General features: G+C 32.1%; 2 long non-coding RNA genes across 2 annotated transcripts; one reads left to right on the top strand and one right to left on the bottom strand.

Annotated features, from left to right (window-relative positions):
• Positions 1-386: 386 nt before the first annotated feature.
• On the bottom strand, positions 387-1,518 carry LOC122524608. Its single transcript, XR_006305587.1, has 2 exons — positions 1,088-1,518; positions 387-648 (listed from the first exon to the last, which is right to left on the bottom strand). It is a non-coding gene; the product is annotated as an uncharacterized LOC122524608 (long non-coding RNA).
• Positions 1,519-15,918: 14,400 nt separating this feature from the next.
• Positions 15,919-17,872, top strand: LOC122524690. Its single transcript, XR_006305601.1, has 2 exons — positions 15,919-16,138; positions 17,375-17,872. It is a non-coding gene; the product is annotated as an uncharacterized LOC122524690 (long non-coding RNA).
• Positions 17,873-19,308: the final 1,436 nt, after the last annotated feature.

Raw genomic sequence — 19,308 nt, 5'->3', positions numbered from 1 at the left:
AAATTAATAAAAAATGATCGTAAAAATATTAACGAATTAATAATTAAAAAGGGAAAAAGGAATTTCGTACCGGCTTCGAGTCGAGCCGGGGAGCCATCGGGCACGGAGGAGTTGCTCTGAGATTTCTGCGTGCCCTCGCTCATGATTTTAAGCAAGCGTCTTTCTTCTTTCTTCGACCTCCGCGGGCTCCCAATTCCCGAAGGGGAGTTGGTTGGCGGGGGAAGAAGCGGCGGGGGGGAGGAAGAAAGAAGAGGGAAAAGAGGTCTTTAGTTTAAGAGAACGCGAGGAGGCTCCCTCTCTCAGCTTCCGAGTAGCTAACTTTTCGCCTGGATTTTCTGGTGTTCTCGACGACGGTGGTGGTGGTGTGCTGCTGTTGCTTTCTTTTCTGCTACACTTCGACGAAGAAAAAATGTTCCCACTCAACACCCCCCCTCTTAATAAATTAAGGGAGAGTTAATTAACTCAACGTTTGAGACGAGTTTCTTTTCCAATTACCAAAACTACCCCCCTTTTTGTTTTGTTTTGATTCGTTTTTTCTTTTTTTCAAAGTAATCACGAATAATCGATGATCTTGAAATTAGACGATGAACGCGTCAACACTGTTCCAGTAACCAATCACGAGTAATACGTCGTGTCTTCTTTCTCTCTCTAATATTCATTAATAGATATACACACATATATATATTATATATAGATATATGTATATATATGAGCGTCTACCACACAGAGGACAATACACACACGTAAAGAGGAGGAGGAGAGGAGGAGGAGGAGGAGGTTGATTAATATAGGCGTGACGATTCCTATTGGAGATTTGGAGCTCGAGTAGCATCCGTCCACGAGGTGTACACCTCTGGCCTCGCGGATGCTGCGGAGACACGGTTTGAGAGGAACGGAAACAGAATGAGAGGGATAAAGAGAGATAGAAAGAGAGAGAGAGAGAGAGAAAGAAGATTTTCCCACTCGCGGAAGGACGTTAGGCGCGCGCGCACACACCGGTTAAGACGAGATGAAAAAATCTACGAGGAAGATAGATGCTGCTTAAGTTCTAACTAGCTAGTAACTTTTTTCTAGGGGAATTGCTCACGAGGAGGACAACGACGACAGGTACAAACGCGAACACGTCGTAGACGAAGACGAAGACGAAAACGAAGAGACCACCACGACGTCCAACACGACGTCCACCACAACCACCACGACGACCGACAACGACGACCGACGACCGACAACGACGAGGAGGACACGACGAGGGTAGCTTTCCCTCGCGGAAACCTCGACTGATGGGGGTCGTCGGAGAGGAACACTCCCGGCTTTTCCAGGGCTCTCTTCTCTTCTCTTCTCTTCTCTCTCTCCTTCCTCTCGTGCTGGATCTACGCGCGCGCGCACACACACCCTCCTTCCCTCCCTCTCGTTTCACTGCTTTCCTCCCTGTAGCTGGTATCTACCACCCATCCCTCTCTCGGTTCCTCTTCCTCTCCCACCAATGTTCGCCAATGTATCTCTATCCCTCTCTGTTTCACCTACTCTCTCTCACTCTAATTTTCTGACTTCGTCGTGCGTGTATCCATCCATGTATCCATCTCTCCCCCCTCCTCCCAACCCCTTATCTCTCTCTCTCTCTCTATCTATTTTTTCGTTCCCTCCTTCCTTCTTACTACCTTTACCCGCGTCCCCCTTTACACTTCTTTTTTTCCCCCAGTATCCTCTATCCTCCCCCTTCTCTTTCTATCATCCGGTCGAGCCACGATGTCCCGGGCGTAGTGAGCAACCCCGATCCGCTGTTTCAACCCTCGTCCCGCGCCTGCGCCTTCCCTCTCCCTCTCTCTCTCTCTCTCTCTCTACATATACGTGGAAGTTTCTCCCCCGCTCCAGCAAAATCTCCCACCAGATTCGCAGCTTCCAACCATTCCTCTTCCCCTCTCCCTCTCTCTCTCCTTCTCTGTCTTGTACCAACCCCTTAACTCTAGCAGCAGCAGCAGCAGCAGCAGCAGCAGCAAGACCCCTTTTCATCCCCCTAGATCCGAGCTCAGCGCCGCGCCCGTGCACACCCCCACCCAACCTTCATCCCCCTCCCTCCCCCCTAATGACCCCTCCCGCCCTTCTTTGTCGCGCCGAAAGTCGGCCCGACGATTTCCGACCGACCGATCGAAACCACCACCACCACCACCACCACCACCACCGCCGCCACCAACACCAACACCCCTTACTTCTTCCTACATCCCCCCCCATGCTCCATGAGAGGTCGCATCACCGATCTAGCCTTTTATTTATTATCTTTCCTTTTTCTTTTTTTTTAATTACGAAAAGCACGTGTGTTTTCTGGAATATATTGATTGATTACCTTTTTTTCTTGGTTTTTTTTTGTGGTTTCCTTTTCTCGTCTCTTCTCTTCTCTTTTCTTTTCTTTCTTTTTTTTTCTTTCTTTTTTCTTTTTTTCTTTTTCTTTCCTCGTCTACCACACCCCCTTTACTCTACTTTGTATTGTTAGTTAGATAATGATCACGTATAATATGCAAATAAGTATTGAAAAAATTAATTGGCAAATATTTTAAGATTTTTTTTCTTCTTCTTTATTAGTATTTTAATAGCGAAACACACTATATTTGCGTATCTAGGAATAGTTAACGTTTAAAATAGAGTATTATGTCTATTCTCGATCAATCGATATTAATATTATTATTATTATTATTATTATTATATTAATAATGAAACTATCTAATAACGCGATACATACTGTAACGAAAATTAATTACGCTCTTTAATTTTATTATAATACACGAATAATTGAATCTAAAAATCCGAGACGAGTTATACATTTTAATTAATAAATGCAAATTATACATATATATGTGGGATTGGAAAAAACATGAACAAGAAGCTTGAAGATACGAATAATATTCGAGAATGATCGTTGCTAAATTTCTACATATTTCAAATGAAAGTAATAGTTGTTTGTCAGTTAGAAAAAGTTAGAAAAAATATAAGCAGAAACATTAAGATATGAATATTCGAGAAGGATCATTGCTAAATATATTCGTATTTCAATGAAAAAGCAAAGTTATTTGTCAGTTAGGAAGGGTTAGAAAAAATGTAAGAAGAAAGTTGTTGTTCAATATGAATGGTTCGAGAAAGATCGTGGTGTGAGGGGGAAAAATGAGATAGTATGAGTGAGTACGCGTATTTAGCGTGGATATGCGGGGGAATACAAGAAGGAAAATAGTTTATAAGGTGAGAAAAAATGGGCAGAGGGGAGGGGGCAAGAGTTTTATATTAACACTTTAACGACCGCACGTCTACGCAGTCAAACGTCGTCAGGGGCCGAAAAAAAAAGAAAAAAATAGGCAATAATTACCCATAATAAAAGACGTGACAATGAAATATGAAGCCAATAGCAGTATCCACAATTGTTTACATTTATAAATTATCACACAAAGAGTGTGGTACTGGACAAAAACCTTCGGCGGTAGCATCACACACATGTTGTGTGAGCGGTCGTTAAAGTGTTAAGAGTTTAAAAGAATTTGACGAGTGAGATTAACGAGTGTGTGAAAGAGTATCGACGAGTATCAGATTTAAAAGAGTATAGTAAGAACGAGAAAAGTGTAAGGGTTTAAGGGGTAGAATAATAAAGAATAAAATAATAAATTAAATCAGAGTATCTCTGTAGGGATTTAAAAAATATAATTTTTACATATATATATCAATATAATCGATATAAAAATTATTCATCGTATATTAAAAGTTAAACGATAATAATAATTCGGGGTACCATCCTTCAATCGTAATAAAATTTAATATTTCATTTCTATTCCCTTTGTTCGATTATTCCCTATCGATGGTATAAAAAGAAAAAAAGAAAGATAAAAGTAGAAATTGTCGGACTACTCGATAGACTCGAAACTTTTAATCGGCCGTGTGCAGACACGGAATGGGGATGAGTGGGTGGGGGTTGGGGAACGGTGCGAGAGGTGCCTAATAAGCGAATTAATTTCATTCGAAAATCGGACTAAATCTCATAGACCAAAAACTTTTCCTACTATACTCGAGAAAAGAAGAAGAAGAAGAAGAAGTTTCTTCACGAATGTTAACCAAAATTTACTTTACTTTTGTGCCCTAACCGACGCGACGATGCTACCAATGAGTAAGAGAGAGAGAGAGAGATAGAAACTCGACTACATTTATTTCGCAACTTTCCAGTTGAAACTTTGCTCTTCAAATTATTTCCCATTTCTTGTCCCAGAAAATTTCCATCGGCAATAATAAGAGAAAAAACTTACCTCTTCCTCCTCCTCCTCCACCCCCCCTTCTCTTCCTCCCTTCCTTAACGTAACCACGAAATACATTTTTCTTTTTTTTTTTTTTTCCGAACTTCCACGAGACGTTTACTTCGAAAAATATTTCCATTTCTTCGTTGCTTTTTTTCTTTTTATCGATGAATAATAAACGTAACCGATATGTATATTAATAACGAAAAAAAACAAAAAAGTAAAATAAAATATAGAAGAAGAAAAAAAAATTAATTATCAATGTGTCTCATCTTTTTTTACGTTCATTTAATAATTTAATATTAATTAAATAAACACATAAAGGGTCGTACAATGAGACACGAAAAATATTTATAACAAATTCTGTCGAATAATTAAAAGAAATTGTTAACTCGATAAATATTCATTCGATTGGTTATCTGTGTGTATGTGTGTGTGTGTACTCTATCGATGTACACTCAATTTGATTATGAAATATTTTAAATGAAGCTCGCATTCATAATTCAAACTTCGATTTTCTTTTACTCTCCCTCTGTTCCTCCCTCCCACCCCCTTCCCCCCACTTCGCCCCCTTTTCCTTTTTCTCTTTCTCTTTGACTCTTTCATTTTAATTATCAGTATCCGATAACTTTTCCAACGTGCTTTTCAACGACGTTAGAAATCCTATCAACGTGTTCATTATTCAAGAAAATCAGTTCCGACATTTTCTTTAACTTTTTTAATGATTTTCACCTTCAACCTTAGCATTTACTACTACTACTACTACTAAACCTTTTAAAAAATCCTACGAGAAATAACTGTTTTTTTGTGAAATTCGCAACAAAAAAAAAATAGAATAAGAAAAATAGGGAATACATTTTCTATTTTTATCTTACCACGCTAATTTGTAGGAATAATTTTGTTTCCTTTCTTTTTTTCAATTTGTTCTTTTAAACGAATTATCTTTTACGATTTCCTTTCCTTTCCTTTCCTTCTTCTTCTTCTTTTTTTTTTATTTTCATAATAAGAAACTTATTCAAAAGAAGCATTCCACGTTTAAGATTCTTTCTTTACGTTGCTTCTAACATCTCGCTATTCTTTTTCCCCCCCTTTTTTTTCTTCTTCTTTATTCTTTTTTATATTTTTTATATTATATGTCATCCATAGATATAGAAAGTTATTATACTCGTGAAGTTGAGAGGAAGAAAAAAAGAAAAAAATCAGGACAGTCTATTCGAGTTGTTTCGAGAAGAAAAAGATACACGAAGGTAGTAGTCTCTTAGCTCTGCTCGGAAAAATTTGATCTCCAAGGAATATATCGTCGGCGGGGGTGGTAATACCAAAGTCAAGGAGGAGAATACTACGATTATTCGGGATACAAAAAGGTCGAGCACCTATCAAAAAATCTCAACTAAACATTGTCAACCCCAAATCTTATTTTCTAACGATTCCTTTACTCCTTACAAATTTTTCTCAAATTATTTTATACTCTTTTTCTTATTTTTCTTTTTTTTTATATAAACCTATCGCAAAAAATCATTCGAAAATTATTAATTTGATAATTGAATTTAATGAATTAATCGGCATTAATAATTTTCCACGCCTTACGAACGAATATAAAATAATCATTTAATTATTAATTGATTATATTATTGTTATATTTTCCCATTGGACGTTTAGAGATTTCGTCGAAATGAAATTGTGCGCGGTTATTTGTGTTGGTAAAGGCAAATTTTGCTTCAGGTTAAATTTCACTCGTGACAGCTTTCGGACGGAGGTTTGGTTATAACTCGAAAATATCTAATTTCAGAATATGCAAACTTGTGTGGTGGCGGCGGCGGTGATTGCAGTTAGGTTCTAAGTTGTTTAAGGTTTAACCTATACACAATAAAATATCAATTCAATCATTTATTATACGCGCGTGTGGATGTGTATAACGTAAAATTCAATTTACATGAAATAAAATCATTCGAAGAGATCACTTACAAAAGAAAAGAAATCTTTTCGTCAAATTCATTAACCCCATCCCTCCGATCCTATAAAAATTCCTCCCAGGAGAAAAAAAAAGAAAAGAACAAAATAAAATAAAATGAAATAAAATAAAATAGAAGAATAATATAGAAAAAAAAAAAAAGTAGAAAATTCATTCCTTTTCACCATTCACAAAATAACAAGTAGAAAGAAAAAGGTACTCGTTGTCGATTTATGTCACGTGTACCTATCGGACAAACGATAAACGTTTGTTTTCTTGTTTACTTATGCATTTCCACGTAGCCCCATAAGGATTCCGAAGGGAGCTTAGGCAGTGTCGAGAGAGAGAAAGAGTCTCTTGACAACCCCATAAGCTCCAAATAATACACACATATAAAAAACAAGCACATACATACAAAGAAAGAAAGAAAGAAAGAAAGAAAGAAGTAGGGGATGAAAAGAAAGGGGGTGGTTTGTGAAAGCAAGCAAGCAAGCAAGCAAGCAAGCAAGCAAGTTAGGTGAGTAGTAGAGGGTTGGTAGGGAGGAGTTAGTAATAGAAGGGGGGGGAGGTTTGGGTTGGAGGTGGTAGTTGGGTAGTTGGGACGGGGGTTGAAAAACGGGAGTAGAAATGTAAACGTAGTAGGGGAAATGTAGGGCACTGGGTGATCGAGGCGCACCCTACTCTTGCGTTTCTCGACGCTTGCGTAACTTAACGTTCCCTGCCTTTTACGTCATTGCCGTGGGTTGTGACGTCACTATCGACGACGATCATCTCTGAAGAGAATGAGAGAGATAGAGAGAGAGAGAGAGAGAGAGGACACCAAAGGGAGTAAAGTGTTCAAGACGTTTCTATAATACGAACGTTAACAGTCTAGTATGCCTCTTGTCTTTCGATTTCGAAAAGGATAATGCGAGGGATCATGCTAGCGAAAAGAGTTCTCTTATCATTTTTTTTTTATTTTTTTTTTTATATCCTTTTTTTCCATCTCTTTTACTCTCTCTGCTAGAAATATAGATTTTATTTATCTTTTTTATTATCCTTTTTTCTTGTCTTCTTCTTCTATTTCCCCTATTATCTATCTTTATCTTTTTATATATTCCCCTCCCCCCTCCCCCACCCCCTCCCCATCGACTGGACGAAAGTGCATTTATCGATTTTCCATTTTTTCCTTTATTTTTCTCATCGATGACATGATAGGACATCTATCCTATGACCGATTTCATGCTAGAATGATCAAAAATGTATATAACATCACCGACAACCAAGCAACCAACTCTAACCAACCAATCCCCATGGAAGATTTTCCTCTTACCGATTCCTTCAACGAATTTCATGGATAAGTATATACGTATACATGTGTGTGTGTGTGGTATAAAGTTAAATGGAAAATATCACAGTAGATGAGACGATCGTCTCATTCGTTCGTTTATTCGAACTACGTTAAACGAAGCATGGGTTAAATGTTTATAAAGGGTTCGAGGAAAATGTTCCATGGCCTAAGGGCTATGGACTACTACTACTACTACTCGCAGGGTGTAAGGGGAAAGGGGGAAGAAGGGCTTTTGCTAAAAAAGATAGAATAGAAGAAGATGAGGAATAAGAAGAAGAAGAAGAAGAAAGGGGAAATGAAAAAGGAAAGAAGAGGAAACTCGAAGTTCTCTTAGTTTCTTATCTGGGTCAAAGATATGCAGCAAGCAAGCAAGCAAGCAAGGGTGAGAGCATGGGCCAAGCTGAAGTGCAACCGGCACACGATAAACATCGTAGTAGTAGTGGTGGTGGTGCTTGGGGGTTGGTTGAGGGTGGTGGAGGGTGGTAGGAAGAGAATTTCTAGCGTCTATGACCTTTTGTCGTTTCTCTCCTTTCTTCCTTCGTTCCTTATCTTTCATTTCTTCTTCCTTTTCAGCTTTAATAACCTGTCCAAGCTTCTCTCTCTGTCTCTGTCTCTCTCTTTCTTTAGTTTCACTTCTCAACAGGGAACGACTCACGCAAATCCCTTCTTTGGTGTCCTCGACTCCTTCAAATTAAACGCTAGGATTTTACTCTTATTTTCTCTTCGCATAAGATAGACAGAGAAAGATGATACCCCCGTTTTGATAAGTTTTAAGTAAGATGAGTTATTAAATGTTATTATACGGGTCTTTCGTTAAAATCTCCAAGACATTTCAAACATTTCCCAAGTCACGCTGTTTTACTTCACTTCGCTTCCTTTCTTTCTTTTACACAGTTGTTTTTCTTTATCATCCCCTTTTCTTCACCCTTCCTCTTCCTCTTCCTACTTCGTTATTAACTTGTTTCTCGTGGAATAATTAGATAAACATCTTCGTGCTTTCCTCGTTTCCCTCGGCGACACGTAGTCGACGATAATTATCGTCAAATTCTGAATGATTAACTTATCGTTATTTGCTAACTCAACCCTATATTTTCCTATCTTTATCTTACTCATTTAGTTTTATGCTACCAGAATGACAAGGAAGGAAAATAGGAATTTTTTGAATGTTGTCTCGCGTATGTATTTCGTAGACGAAACACGTGAAATATATTTCCAATTTCTATTTCTATGATATACATATTCCGAATAACAGTTTTATTAGATTTTACCATGTGCTGTACGATATGCATATATATATATGAATATATATGTTGTATGCAAGTTGGGAAATACACGAATATATGAATATGTGGTACGTAACACAATATATGTGTAACACGATACACTATTAATATATTTTCAAGTTATTCTACGTAAATGAATATTTATGTGGTTGATTTTTGTTATTTATTCGAGATATTATAAAACACAATTTGACACGCGTTAATCATTTAATCGTATCATTATTTTTCAATCAATTTCTAATCGAATTAGTCTACTATTTTTTACGTGACACTTATGAAAATTAATTCTAATATGTTTCTTCAAATAAGATGCTCATTAAAACATTATAAAAACGAAACTATTGGGATTATTGGGGATTACGTTAGATGCGATCGCATGAGTGCAAAAGTTTGTTACTTTAGTTTTGTTTTATTTTCTTTTCAATATTAACAATCGAAAAGAAAATACTTTGGTATAGATTTACTAACACAACGAGCACAACATTTCGAATGAACTTAACTAAGAATGGATTGGAATTAATTGGAAGGAAATGAAATGGCATATTTTGATGATTCGTACGGAATAATTGTGTCTCTAACACAAATACACATATACATATATATGTGTATCTTACGTATCAGAAAATAAATTATCTTAATAATCAGTGGGCTCGACATTATTTAACAACGACACAACAACGACAATAATTACGAAGTTTCAACCAGGAAGATCGGTATCCGTGCAAATTAGCTCGAAATAACGATGTAATTTGCTTCGCGTGGCATACACAATCGCATTTACCTCTCTAACGTTTACTGGTGTGTGTGTGTGTGTGTGTGTGTGTAGAGTAGTACGGCTTGGTTTCTACGTGAAATTTAAGCGAAGCTTAATTTGGTAAACACTTCCCCGTCGCGAATCATTACTCTGCCAAGCGTATACTAATAGGAAGACAAATATTTAGGGGGTACAACCGGAATAAGCCGATAACAGTTATATGATCAACAACTCTGATTCCGATCAAGAAATTCGCTACGATTTTTTCTTTATCGTGATAAAAAAAAAAAAGAAGAAGAAAAAAAAAATTTATAATAACAACGAAACAAAAATTATTCTCCACTTATTAATTAGTCCCCCTCTCCCCCCAAGGATTGTACTTTGAGAGAACAGAAAAAGAAATAAATAAAATCGAATAATTGATAATTTACTGTACGCTAAATAAAATAAAAAAATAAAAATGTTCGCTCGTTAAAAAATTACGGGAGTTAAGTTTATCTTTAAAAAAGAAAAAGAAGAAGAAGAAGAAGAAAGAAATAAAACGAGAGAGAGGAAGAGAGAGAGAAAGAAACATTTAACGGGTGGAACAAAAAATAAATCGAATGATACGCGAGAAACTAAAGTTCCAACAGAAGCCCGGCCACGCGTGCGGTGTCTTTTCTTTCGTGTGCGATCGATCAATTAAATCGATAGTATCGAATGGAATAGTTCGGATGCGTGTGGCATTCAATTCGATTCGATTCGATTCAAATAATCTCGGTAGGACGATTTAACTTTCGTCCAGAATCGTACAACACGACGCTTGCTTGTACCATTTGGTGACTACTACTACTACTACTAAGAGAAGTTAGGGGGAAAAAGGGAAAAAAAAAAAAAAGAAATCGAAAGGAATGTCGGGTGGTGGTGGTGGTGGTAGTAGTAGTTCGTTGTTACGCTTCGGAATTTTTAGATTGAGATCCATCCATGAACGAAATCCGATTTCCTTTCAAAGGAAACAACGAATAATCCGTTAGTTCCGCAGTTTTCCCTCGACGATTCGCCGACGACACGACACAGTAACAGTGGTGTACCTAGTTTTTCATTTTATCCTACGATTTTATTCCTCTTTTCTAATTTTTTTTTAATTTTTTTTTTCATACCGATACCACCACCACCACCACGCATCAAATCAAAAATATTTATCCTACGATTTTCCTCCTTTTCTAATTTTCTTTTTAATTTTTTGTATACCACCACCACCACCACGCATCAAATCAAAAACATTTATCCTACGATTTTCCTCCTTTTCTAATTTTTTTTAATTTTTTTATTAATTTTTTTATACCAATACCACCACCACCACCCCCACGCATCAAATCAAAAATATTTATCCTACGATTTTCCTCCTTTTCTAATTCTTTCTAATTTTTAAAAATTTTATTTTAATTTTTTATACCGATACCATCACCACCCCCACGCATCAAATCAAAAATATTTATCCTACGATTTTCCTCCTTTTCTAATTTTTTTTTAATTTTTTTATTAATTTTTTTATATACCAATACCATCACCACCCCCACGCATCAAATCAAAAATATTTATCCTACGATTTTCCTCCTTTTCTAATTTTTTTTTAATTTTTTTGTATTCCGATACCACCACCACCCCCACGCATCAAATCAAAAATATTTATCCTACGATTATCCTCCTCTTTTCTAATTTTTTTTAATTTTTTTTAATTTTTTTTTATACCAATACCACCACCACCACCACGCATCAAATCAAAAATATTTATCCTACGATTTTCCTCCTCTTTTCTAATTCTTTCTAATTTTTAAAAATTTTATTTTAATTTTTTATACCGATACCATCACCACCACCACGTATCAAATCAAAACATTTATCCTACGATTTTCCTCCTTTTCTAATTTTTTTTTTTTTTTATTAATTTTTGTATACCAATACCACCACCACCACGCATCAAATCAAAAATATTTATCCTACGATTTTCCTCCTCTTTTCTAATTCTTTCTAATTTTTTTGTAATTTTATTTTAATTTTTTATACTGATACCACCACCACAACGCATCAAATCAATAATAATAATAATAATAATAAAATAATGATGCGAGGAAAAGAAACAGAAGGCTGGAAATTAATTGCAATTTGTTTTTTTTTTTTTCGTTCGTTTATACTCCAATTTCGGTCAGAGTTGCGTTTAAGTTAGCGTAAAAAAAGAACAAATTTTTGTCGAGAGTTTTAAATATAGTGGAACGAAAAACAAAAAGACTCTTTCGTTAAAATAAAGTTTCGTTTGCAATACGATATCGTTAATATTTATAACAAATTTATATAATGTATTAATAGGTAGTTAGTAACGAGAAAGGTTGGTTGATGATCAAATACAAATACCAATAGCAAATATACAATTGAAATGTATTTAGTATCGATAATTAATTCGAGTTAATCATAAGAAATGAAAATAATCGTATAACTAAGAACAATTTCTTTCCTTTATTAAACCCTTCTTTTCTTCCTTCGTTTACTTTCGAACGATATTTTACGTGACACGAAAATCCCACGTTTATCGGTAAGCTAACGAAAAAACGAGAGAGAAAGAGAGAAAGAGAGAGAGAGAGAAAGAAATAAAAACAAAAAATTATAGCATAGGAACAAAGTACTTTTTCCTTTGGTTTTCATTTCATAAAATATGGGAAAAAATGGTCTACCCTTGTAACTTAAAAATAGTAATATATGTTATTCACATTTTATAAAGGATGACGTCAAAAGAACAAAGCCAAAATTCTACGTGCTTTGCTTATTGTCGGATTTGAAACCCTTTTGAATTTCGCGTACCGCGTTGGAGGATGACGATGATCAAAAATTTCGTTTCGAAAAATGTTCTTTTTCGTCTATTCATCAAGAATGATCAAAATCTATTATTTCATGTTTTTAATTAAAATATTATTTATATTGATATCTATTTTATTCTTATTTATTATTAGAAAAATAAAAGAAATATATGCATTATTATTATTAATGATTTTATTTAAAAAATAAATAAATAAATAAATGAACCTCTCGATGCTCGCGAAACAACATTGTAAAAGAGAAGTTTCGTGGTTGAAAGGGGTTAAATTTTGTCATCAGTTTATAATTAATAAGGGGCTTTGCTTATTGTCGGATTTGAAACCCTTTTGAATCAAAATTTCGTTCCGAAAATGATCTTTTCGTCTATTCATCGATAATGATCAAAATCTATTATATATTTCGCATTTTTAATTAAAATATTATTTATATTGATCTCTATTTTATTCTTATTTATTATTAGAAAAATAAAAGAAATATATGCATTATTGTTATTAATGATTTTATTTAAAAAATAAATAAATAAATAAATGAACCTCTAGATGCGCGCGAAACAACATCGTAAAAAAGAAGTTTCGTGGTTGAAAGGGGTCAAATTTTGTCATCAGTTTATAATTTATAAGGGGCTTTGCTTATTGTCGGATTGAAACCCTTTTGAATCAAAAATTTCGTTCCGAAAAATGTTCTTTTTCGTCTATTCATCGATAATGATCAAAATCTATATATTTCTTCGCGTTTCTAATTAAAATATTATTTATATTGATCTCTATTTTATTCTTATTTATTATTAGAAAAATAAAAGAAATATATGCATTATTATTATTAATGATTTTATTTAAAAAAATAAATAAATAAATAAATGAACCTCTCGATAAGCGCGAAACAACATTGTAAAAGAGAAGTTTCGTGGTTGAAAGGGTTAAATTTTGTCATCAGTTTATAATTTATAAGGGGCTTTGCTTATTGTCGGATTTGAAACCCTTTTGAATCAAAAATTTCGTTCCGAAAAATGTTCTTTTTCGTCTATTCATCGATAATGATCAAAATCTATTATATTTCTTCGCGTTTTTAATTAAAATATTATTTATATTGATATCTATTTTATTCTTATTTATTATTAGAAAAATAAAAGAAATATATGCATTATTATTATCAATGATTTTATTTAAAAAAATTAATAAATAAATAAATGAACCTCTCGATGCACGCGAAACAACATTGTAAAAGAGAAGTTTCGTGGTTGAAAGTGGTTAAATTTTGTCATCAGTTTATAATTTATAAGGGGCTTTGCTTATTGTCGGATTTGAAACCCTTTTGAATCAAAAATTTCGTTCCGAAAAATGTTCTTTTTCGTCTATTCATCAAGAATGATCAAAATCTATTATTTCATGTTTTTAATTAAAATATTATTTATATTGATATCTATTTTATTCTTATTTATTATTAGAAAAATAAAAGAAATATATGCATTATTATTATCAATGATTTTATTTAAAAAATAAATAAATAAATAAATGAACCTCTCGATGAGCGCGAAACAACATTGTAAAAGAGAAGTTTCGTGGTTGAAAGGGGTTAAATTTTGTCATCAGTTTATAATTAATAAGAGGCTTTGCTTATTGTCGGATTTGAAACCCTTTTGAATCAAAAATTTCGTTTCGAAAAATGTTCTTTTTCGTCTATTCATCGAGAATGATCAAAATCTATTATATTTCTTCGCATTTTTAATTAAAATATTATTATATTGATCTCTTTTATTCTTATTTATTATTAGAAAAATAAAAAAAATATATACATTTATTATTAATGATTTTATTTAAAAAAAAAAAATAAATAAATGAACCTCTCGATAAGCGCGAAACAATATTGTAAAAAAGAAGTTTCGTGGTTGAAAGGGGTTAAATTTTTTCATCAGTTTATAATTAATAAGGGGCTTTGCTTATTGTCGGATTTGAAACCCTTTTGAATCAAAAATTTCGTTCCGAAAAATGTTCTTTTTCGTCTATTCATCGATAATGATCAAAATCTATTATATATTTCGCATTTTTAATTAAAATATTATTTATATTGATATCTATTTTATTCTTATTTATTATTAGAAAAATAAAAAAAATATATGCATTATTATTATTAATGATTTTATTTAAAAAAATAAATAAATAAATAAATGAACCTCTCGATTCTCGCGAAACAACATTGTAAAAGAGAAGTTTCGTGGTTGAAAGGGGTTAAATTTTTTCATCAGTTTATAATTAATAAGGGGCATTGCTTATTGTCGGATTTGAAACCCTTTTGAATCAAAAATTTCGTTCCGAAAAATGTTCTTTTTCGTCTATTCATCAAGAATGATAAAAATCTATTTTTTCATGTTTTAATTAAAATATTATTTATATTGATATTTATTTATTCTTATTTATTATTAGAAAAATAAAAAAAATGTATGCATTATTATTATTAATGATTTTATTTAGAAAAATAAATAAATAAATAAATGAACCTCTCGATAAGCGCGAAACAACATTGTAAAAGAGAAGTTTCGTGGTTGAAAGGGGTTAAATTTTTTCATCAGTTTATAATTAATAAGGGTTGCGCACCGGAGAGTCCAGGTGTCGTAGATAATATTTCCGCAAATTAAGTATCATCCATTTACTTGCTTCTCTCTCGTCGCAAGCGTTAAACCGCGATTAAGTAAAAATTCATCTTTTGATTGCAAAAGGAAAAAAAGAAAGAAAAAACAACAACAACATTTAGTTAAAAAATCATCACAATTTTCCCAATAGTCGTTATCGTTAATAATAATAATAATAATAATAACAAATATATATATTAAATAATTTTTCAATTCATTTTATTAATTTTTGAATCATTCAACGATTCAATTTTTGAATCATTCAATAGCTCTAGCTATCGTTTAACACTTTAAACTCAAAATGACCTATTTCTATCACAAAAAAAAAGAAAAAAAATAATAAGAACCTTTCGACAAGTTTATTGTTAAAAATATATCCCAGTCAGCATATATTCGAGATGCTTGGACACGTTTCGCTTACGGTTTTGGGAAAAATGACTATTTCGAGGGTTAAGAACAAAAAAAAAGGGCTCGAGTAGATTTTAATGAGGAAAAATTGGAAGTGAAACGATTGAAAAACAATCATCGTACTTCGAAAATTTTCCGTATTAAAAAGATACGTAAATTGGTCCTTTCCAAAATATTTTCCTTTCAAATTCATCTCCATACGAACACAAACATAAATTCACACATACATATATATAATATTTTAAAATTAAAAAGAGGAATGAAATACAATGAAATGAATTACTTTGATACATTTCACATATTTTTGTGTAGAGTGCATTTGTGTTCTATCATCGTTTCATTGGTTCCTCAAACTCGCAATCTCTTTGCATCCCAGTCTCTATCTATGTATATATGTGTGTGTACGAGTGTCTTTCTCTGTGTTAAACTCGAATCTATCCCGTGTTCTCGTCTCTTTCCAGCGCAGATCGATACAACGGAGTCTGCGTCTCCAATCCGTATGTATATATAGTTGGGTAGCTTGCGGTACACCCGGTATATTCCCCAGGCGTACAGGGTGCTCTAAATTCAACGGTTCTGCTACGTGTTTCAAGGAGATTACTCGTAGGAACAAGGAAAGGAAAGGATTATGCCACTGGAGTGCATCTCTGTGAGACCAAATCATGGAAAAGGTAAGAAGTATCTTCCATGTATAATATAACTTTGTGTATCTTAACTGAACTGTGTATGTGTATGTGTATGAGAGAGATAGAGAGAGAATATCGAGCAATAAATTTAAATTAAACGCGTATCTCGTTTAAAGTCTTCATTCCAATTCGAACTTCAACTACTTTATCGAATAATTTTCTCTATTTCCTCTCTCTATTTCTCTATCTCTATCTCTCTCTCTCTTCATTTTCTTTTATAATGATACTTCATAGTTCAACTATTTTCGGAAATTTTACTTCAACTACTTGGATTCTTTTTTTTTTTAATATAATCGATTTGAAAATGATCGTATTAAAGGGAAGATAATTTTCTATGATCCTCCCCCTCCCCCCACCCTCCCCCATTCGTGAGATATGGAACATAGGAAGAGGTAAACCCCATCGAAAGGGGATTTATTTGATAAGGAAAAGAAAAGAAATAGAAAATATATGATATAGATAATAATTACACGAGTATAATCGATATATTAATAATAATGATGAATATAATAAATCATCTTGAAATGAGAATGGATTAGATAAGACGAGAAAAAAATGTTCGATAAGATTTTATGAATATTTTATTTGATATATGAAAAGTTATTAATCGTAAACCTATCAACGTGCGTGGTCAAATAATAATTCGTAAAAAAAAGAATCCAGTGGAAGGGTATATAAAATTAATATTATTTATTTTTAAATAAAATAAAATATTATTAAAAAATATATTTTCTTTTTTCTTTTTCGAACCGTTCAAGGTAGAAGTGTTAATATTATAAAATAAATTAGGCACTATTATGAGATGAATTTAATCTTTCGAATAGAAGAAAAAGAAGAAGATTAGAATATTATTAGAAGGAAATGTAAGTGGATTGATATAACATAAGATACCGATACGGATTGAAATAAACAAATTATTGAACGTAAACTTTCGTAATAAGAATGACAGAGAGAGAAAGAGAGAGAGGGAGAATCATAATTCATTTTCCCATTAATGATTTTATTAGAAAAAAACTTAGAAACTAATTACGAGATCGTAGATAAGATAAAAGATTAGAATATTATTAGACGGGAACGTAAGAGATTGATGTAATATAAGTTAATGAAAAGAGAAATTTAAAAGGTATCCTAACGTAACGATCGTAACTGGAAACAAAGAGAGAGAGAGAGAGAGGGAGAGAGAAAGGGGGTTTCATGATTCATTTCCATGGGTTTTGATAGAATGAGACGAGTAAAAGGGAAACAGAAGATTCGAATATTATTAGAACGAGACGTAAGAGATTGATGTAATATTAGATAATTAAGATAAGAATATACTAATCATTGAATTGTAAATAAAAGAGAGAGAGAGAGTGAGAGAGAGAGAGAGAGAGAGAGATGCATATATAAGTATAAATAATAATATAAAAGGATACATTCGTAATTCACAATTCTATAGATTTATTCGACATAAGAGATACGGAAATAATTACGGGAGATGATAAGAAAAAAAAAAAAAGAAGAAAAAAAAAAGGAAAGAAAAGGTACGGATGAAAATATTATTAGAAATCGACGTAAGGATATTAAAGATTTTGTTTATGGCATGATTTGTGAGGGGGGAGGGTGGTATTACGACCAGTATATTACGAGTCAGTAGTTACGAAAAGGGTTAGAATGAAAGGGGTCGAATGAAAATAAGAATACCTATGGAATATACCATGGAATACCATAAATTAAAAATAAGAAAAAGAGTGACAAAAATTAACGAATATTTTCGTGTATCTTTTCATTATGTAATTATAAGAATATCTATGTAATACTATGTAATACTATGTAATACTATGTAATAATATATAATAATAATATATATAATAATAATTTAATTAATTTTTTTGTTTTTAAACCATATGTTTATTGCTTTGAACCAATACTACTATACCACTATTATAGAACTGTTATACTTTTATTATGTATTATTTACTATTTTCTTTTTACATTTATCTACTTTACTGTGCGTTACTACTAATATAATGATAAGTTTAATAAATTACATAATTTTAATTTTTGTTTGTGTTTTATCTATACATTACATTGTACTATACTGTAATTAATGGCCTTTAGGGAGCCTAGGCTCTAGCTAGGGTCAATAAAATATTATTAAATAAAATAAAATAAATAATACTATGAAATACTCCATAAATGAAAAATAAGAAAAAGAGAGACAGAAAAAGTAACGAATATTTTCGTGTATCTTTTCATTATGTAATTATAAGAATATCTATGTAATACTATGTAATAATATATAATAATAATAGATATATAATAATTTAATTTAATTTAATTTTTTTTTTTTAAACCATATGTTTATTGCTTTGAACCAATACTACTATACTACTATTATAGAACTATTATGCTTTTATTTATTATTTACTATTTTCTTTTTACTTTATCTACTTACTGTGCGTTACTACTAATATAATGATAAGTTTTAATAATTACATAATTTTCATTTTTGTTTTGTTTTATCTATACATTACATTGTACTATACTGTAATTAATGGCCTTTAGGGAGCCTAGGCTCTAGGGTCAATAAAATATTATTAAATAAAATAAAATAAATAATACTATGAAATACTCCATAAATTAAAAAATAAGAAAAAGAGAGACGGAAAAATTAACGAATTTTCGTGTATCTTTCATAATGTAATTATAAGAATATCTATGTAATACTATGTAATAATATATAATAATAATATATATAATAATAATTTAATTTAATTTAATTTTTTTTTTTTAACCATATGTTTATATTGCTTTGAACCAATACTACTATACTACTATTATAGAACTATTATACTTTTATTTATTTATTATTTACTATTTTCTTTTTACATTTATCTACTTACTGTGCGTTACTACTAATAATGATAAGTTTAATAATAATTACATAATTTTAATTTTTGTTTTGTTTTATCTTTACATTACATTGTACTATACTGTAATTAATGGCCTTTCGGGGAGCCTAGGCTCTAGGGTCAATAAAATATTATTAAATAAAATAAAATAAATAATACTATGAAATACTCCATAAATTAAAATAAGAAAAAGAGAGACAGAAAAATTAACGAATATTTTCGTGTATCTTTTCATTATGTAATTATAAGATATCTATGTAA

Source organism: Polistes fuscatus, unplaced genomic scaffold, assembly GCF_010416935.1.
Source record: "Polistes fuscatus isolate 324 unplaced genomic scaffold, CU_Pfus_HIC Scaffold8, whole genome shotgun sequence".
Taxonomy (NCBI): Eukaryota; Metazoa; Arthropoda; class Insecta; order Hymenoptera; family Vespidae; genus Polistes; species Polistes fuscatus.
Note: the sequence above shows the minus strand (reverse complement) of the source record. Positions and strands in the feature narration are given on the sequence as shown.